This window comes from Arachis ipaensis, chromosome B05 (assembly GCF_000816755.2).
Source record: "Arachis ipaensis cultivar K30076 chromosome B05, Araip1.1, whole genome shotgun sequence".
Taxonomy (NCBI): Eukaryota; Viridiplantae; Streptophyta; class Magnoliopsida; order Fabales; family Fabaceae; genus Arachis; species Arachis ipaensis.
The window spans coordinates 54,244,623-54,250,341 of NC_029789.2; the positions used below are offsets into that span (position 1 = coordinate 54,244,623).

The window sequence follows — 5,719 nt, forward strand, 5'->3', positions numbered from 1 at the left end:
CCTCTATAAACAAGAAGCAACACAAAAAACTTTTCTACAACAAATAAACAAATTCCCTTGTGGGCACAAACAGGGAAATAAATATAAAGTACCAAATGTACTCTCACCGTTGAATACAGAACAAGTCTTTGCACATCAATTCAAAGTAACTAATATTTATTATATCTATTATTTGAATAAAAAAATTTTAATTTCATATATGTACACACTAACACACACGTTCAAAATTCTCCAAATTGAAGAAAAAGATATCAATATGAGCCAAACTAGTTTGTATATTGTGAATATTGAGGATCCTGAATTAATTATTACTGCAGATTATTATTCATAATCTGTGGAAGACGAATAGATGTATTTTTGTCCCTTTCACTCGCTACTATTCATTGGTACTATTCCATGCAATTGAAAACTGATTTTTTTTTCTCTTTCCTTTTTTTTTTCACTCACTTTTGAAAGCAGCTCCCCATAATGTTCTCTTAATCTTACTAAGATAGCTGATTTCTTAACATCCACAATGCATGATTCATAACACATGTCAATGCTAGACTACTAGGTAAGAATAAATATCTTCAAAAATTCAGCTTAACCATAAATGGAAAAGGCTGAGAGAGCATCCAGTAACTCTATAAAGCTTTTTATTTTTCCTTCCAATTTCAACGATCCAAAGCTATCTACCAACACTATTATGAGCACGGCAAAAAATGTGATGCATACCATTTCAAATACAGTGCAGAACTTACAAGCATCAATTAGTATCTGGAACAATTTTACTAACATCTTTATCTGCTATGTTCTCCTTCCCAAATAGTGAAAAATGTACAGTGGCCTGCATGGAGAAGGGTCATCGAGTCAATATAGTTAAGGGAAGGAAAACAAATCAGGTAATATCGTAACCAGGTGATTCACACATTATTTAAGGGATCAGACTTTCACAGCCATATTTTATTTTATTTTGAGTTCATCAAGAATCCAACAAATTTAGCTTGAGACCTAATAATAAGAATTGAAACTACACAGTATTTGAAACTATTAATTAGTAGAATTGAAAGAAAAAGAAAACTAATAATAAGCAACAAACATAATAAGCAACTAAACTTGGTATTCCTGCGCCGCAACTAATCATGGCCAAGCTCACCTGCGTTAACAGAATTAAACCCCTAAATTCACGAGTTCTCCTGCGCTGCAACAATAGCATGCATGTTCATCAATTCACGATGTCACAGATTATTGTACCAAACCCCCAAATTGAAACCTAAAATCAGAACCCTAACCTCACGAATGAAGAAAGACTTTCAGTTGAGCGCAGAGTCTTCGTGATGTGACCGTGCAGCGAAGAGAAGCGACGATGAAGATGAGTGGTGAAGATGAGTGAGCGCAGAGTCTTCCTAGAGTGGTGACGCCATGGTGAGTGGTGATGGCAAGCCCTTTTTTCTGATTTGGGGGTGATGACGATGGTGAGGGCGGCGCAGCGACGATCAGTTCAGGATGGCAAAGAGGAGCGACGGTCAGTAGTGCAGCAATGTGAACAGTGGTGAGTGCGGGTGAGTGGTGAGTGGGGGGCGACGACGGTCAATGGTGAGAGTGAGAGGGTTTCTTCGCGATGGTGAGCTTTGGAGGGTTTCTACAATTCGCGATGGTGAGTGAGCTTTGGAGGGTTTCTGAAAGGGGATGAAAGCTCTTTGGAGGTGATGAGTGAGCTTTGGAGGGAATGATAAAAATTTTACTCAGTTGTGAGTTTGCTTTTTGAGGGAATGGACAAAAATTTTACTAAGTCTGAGTTTGCTTTCAGGAGAAAGAGGAAAAAAATTTACCAAATGTCAAGTTTTTTTTTGTACTAGATACATTAGGCATCACTTTTAAAATGTACCTAAAACTTGATAAATAGGCTACCCTCTAAAAGCGTCCTCTTTGATATGAAATGTGAACCTATAGATATCAACCTACGGCTACGCTTTATAAGTGATTTCTATAATACCTAAGGCTACACTTTTTAAATGATGTCATAATTGTGTATCCTTTTCTCTTATAAAAAGGCAACACGGAGAAAAGCGTAACCTATTCTATGAATAGGCTACGCTACGCTTTTCAAATGTAGCTTAAAAAAGTGTGGTTGAATGGGTATTTTTCTTGTAGTGGTATTATCACTCGTAACAAACTAATAATCACGTTTGTATTGACAATTATATTCAATTAATAAAATATTTAAGGGGTTTTGTGAAAAACAGGCATTAAAGTAGAAGGATAGAATAATAAAAAATGCACAATACCATACGGGCTTTTTCATAAACACTTAGTATGCATGGTAAAGATGTTATTGAAAGTATTAAATTTGGACATGCAAGCAACCCAAAAATAATTAGTGATAATTGTCAACAACTCCTTAATAATCCACAAGCAAAATATAGAAGAAAGCAATCACCCAATTAAATTTCTAACACCAATTAAAAGGATGTAAAAAGAAAAAGAAAAACAAAGGAAACATAGATAATGAAATTAACAAGAAAAAGAAGAAGGGAATAGAAATTAAAGTAATAATGGAAGAGTAAAAGAAGAAGAAGAAAAAGAACCTTGATGAAAAAGATGAGGAAGGAGAGAGAAAGTAGTAGAAAGTAAGAAAGAATAAAGAAGAAGGAAGGGAGAAGAAAGAAGAAAGAAGAAAGAAATGATAATAGAAAGATAATTAGGATTGGGGGTGGGAGATTTGAAATCAGGCGCTGAGGTGGATTAGTTGTGCGTCGCTTGCGACGCGGACGCTTGGATCACGTGTTCGCGTGAGTTGTGCTATTTTCAAGTGACATGTACGCGTGGGAGACGCGTACGCGTGACATGAATTGTGCTATTGGCGCGAGGGCAGCCTCGCGCATGCACAACTCTCTGTTCAATTCACACATTTGCCAAAATTTGAGGCGACGCGTGCGCGTCATGGACGTGTACGCATGAATGGCCTGAATTGGAAAAACGACGTGTACGCGTCAAGGACGCGTACGCGTGATAGGGCTTGTGCTTCTAGCACAATTCCAGCCCTACATCATCATAACTCTCTGGCCATACATCTTTCTACGCCGATTTTTCAGGGTCACGCGTACGCGTGGAGGGCTGATTTTGCAAGCAATGCGTACGCGTCAGGGATGCGTACGCGTTAGGGACGCATACGTGTGGGCATGTTTGTGCCTAAAGAACGCCTCTAGCCATGCTCCCGCATAATTCTCTGTTTCATTCTTCTTTGTTTTGCATGCACATTTGACGCGTACGCGTCAACGACGCTCGAGTGTCGTGCGCTTCTTCTTCTTCTTCTTTTTTAATGCAGAATGCAAAATGCAGCATGCAGATGAATATGCAGAAATTATGAATGAACACTAATAAAAATAAAGTAGAATAAAATAAAATAAAACTAAGACTGAAAAAGAACGATCTTACCATGGTGGGTTGTCTCCCACCTAGCATTTTGCTTTTACGTCCTTAAGTTGGACAGTCTTCAGGCTCATTCTGCTTCTGTTGGTGGGTCCTCCAAGAAGAAGACCTCTAGTTCCTTGTGTTCGTTCATCTTCTCACCATGATAAAGTTTTAGGCGATGTCCATAGACCTTGATGAATTTGGAGCTAAAAGGATGACGCAGGTGAAAGACTTCGTATAACTCTACCTTTTCTACTCTGTAGGGACCTTCCCATCTTGATCTCAACTTGCCTGGCATGAGCCTCAGTCTGGAGTTATAAAGGAGAACCAACTCCCCAAGTCTGAACTCAGAGTTGTGGTTGTTGTCAAGGTTGTCCGCCATGATGATGGAATGACTTCCAGGTCCCCAGCAACGGCGCCAATGTTCCGAGGGTTACCTGAAACTAAAGGTCGATCTCGGATGAGATCTGCTGTTGTGGCCAGAGCTATCATGTCCGACTTGTTAGATCTGGTGGTGCTGCTGATCCTTGATCACCGGAGGGTGGTGGTACCTGCAAGAGACTCCGATGCTTAAGTTAGCATGGGCTTTGAGCAGGTTTATTGTGTAGAATCAGAGTATGAGTTATACCTGGATGCTCCAGTGTATCTATAGTGGTGTGAGCTGACCTTTCTAGATAAGATAACTTAGTTATCTTATCTTATCTTTTTAGTGAAGTCATCTTATCTCTAAGGGGAACCGCCTTTATCTTTTTAGGCTTTAGCTACCTTTAGATTGGGCTGTGTCCCTTCGTTTGGGCCTGCTTGGGCTTCTTATGACGATTTGGCCGAACTCTTTAAAGAAGAGGTCGGGGGACCTGACCTGAAGAGGTCGGTCGCTTTGTCTTCTGTCAGCTCGGGTCGTATAGCTCGACCCAGGGTATGAACAAACAGTGACATCTTTGAATTCAAACTTTGATTGTGAGCATTACTTGTTGGCTTGGACTATACTTGTAACGGAACTTAAATTGTGAAAAATCCTAACCCGACGATTTTGCTCTCGTCACTACTCCTTGGGAGGTTCACTCTAGATGTTGAAGACTCCTCAGGAAGCACAAGACCTCATTGATATGGTGGCCAACAATCAATATTTTTACTCTTCTGAGAGGCACCACAATGTAACTCCAAAAAGGGGAGTGATGGAACTTGAAGGAGTAAATGCCATCTTGTCCCAGAACAAACAAATGAACTAAGAAATTCAACAACAAATGGAGATGATGGCTAAGAGAATTGATGGACTGCAACTTGTTGCAATGAGCACACAAGGCCAATCTCAAGTCTCACATGGATGGAATCAATTGCAAGAAGGCTTTGAGTCATTCAACTATGAGCAACAAGGTCATGAGCAGGTGCAATACATGAACAACACCCCAAGTTCGTTCCAACATGACTTCCATGGTGATGCATACAATCCATCTTGGAGGACTCATCCTAACTTGAGGTAGGGTGACAACCAGAATCAAGGACAAAGGAACCTCAATTCTAACAGCTTTTGTAACACAAATAACCACAACCAACCCCCTACTAATAACAACCCATACACAAAACCACAAAACACATACCTCCAACCCCATAACAATTCACAAGTTTCCCAGAACAACTTCCCCACACCTCCATTTAACTCACAAAATACTTCTTCCAATGTCTCAAATAACTTCTATCAGCAACCATCACATCCCATGCAACCACAGCCACATCCAGCCTCTCAAAGGATCTCTAACTTAGAGATGTTAATGGAGAAACTCATCAAAACTCAAGAGCTGGCAAGACAAGATCAAGAAACTGCAAGGAGAGATCAAGCCCTAACAAGCAAAAACTAAGAGGCGTCAATCAGAAACCTTGAAAGGCACATGGGACAAATGGCTAAACAGATTGCAAAGATGGGTGAGAAGCGAGCAAATGCTTTCCCTGGTGACACAAAAGACAACCCAAGGGACAAAGAAAAAGCTACAAAATGGGAGGAGTGCAAAGCAATGACATTGAGAAGTGGGAAGATCATGGAAAAAGAAGTCACCATTCAAGAAGAACATGACGTAGAAGCTCCAAAAGAAGAGATAGAGGAGAGAAGTGAAGAGGATCAGAAAACTAAAGACTCACAAATCTCAAAGGAAGACAAGAACATCCTTGAACTACAGCCACAAGAGAAGAGGGAAGAGGTGAAGCCATATGTACCCAAACTTCCATATCCTCAAAGGTTCAAGGAAGAAAACAAGGAGAAGCAGTACTTGACGGGCAAAAAATTGCCGATTAAGAATTTATAAATAGAACAGCGTTGCAAGTACAGTTCTTA

At 40.0% G+C, this 5,719-nt stretch overlaps 1 long non-coding RNA gene across 1 annotated transcript; it reads right to left on the reverse strand.

Moving 5' to 3' along the window:
- Positions 743-1,687, reverse strand: LOC110272051. Its single transcript, XR_002362977.1, has 3 exons — positions 1,272-1,687; positions 1,136-1,180; positions 743-826 (listed from the first exon to the last, which is right to left on the reverse strand). It is a non-coding gene; the product is annotated as an uncharacterized LOC110272051 (long non-coding RNA).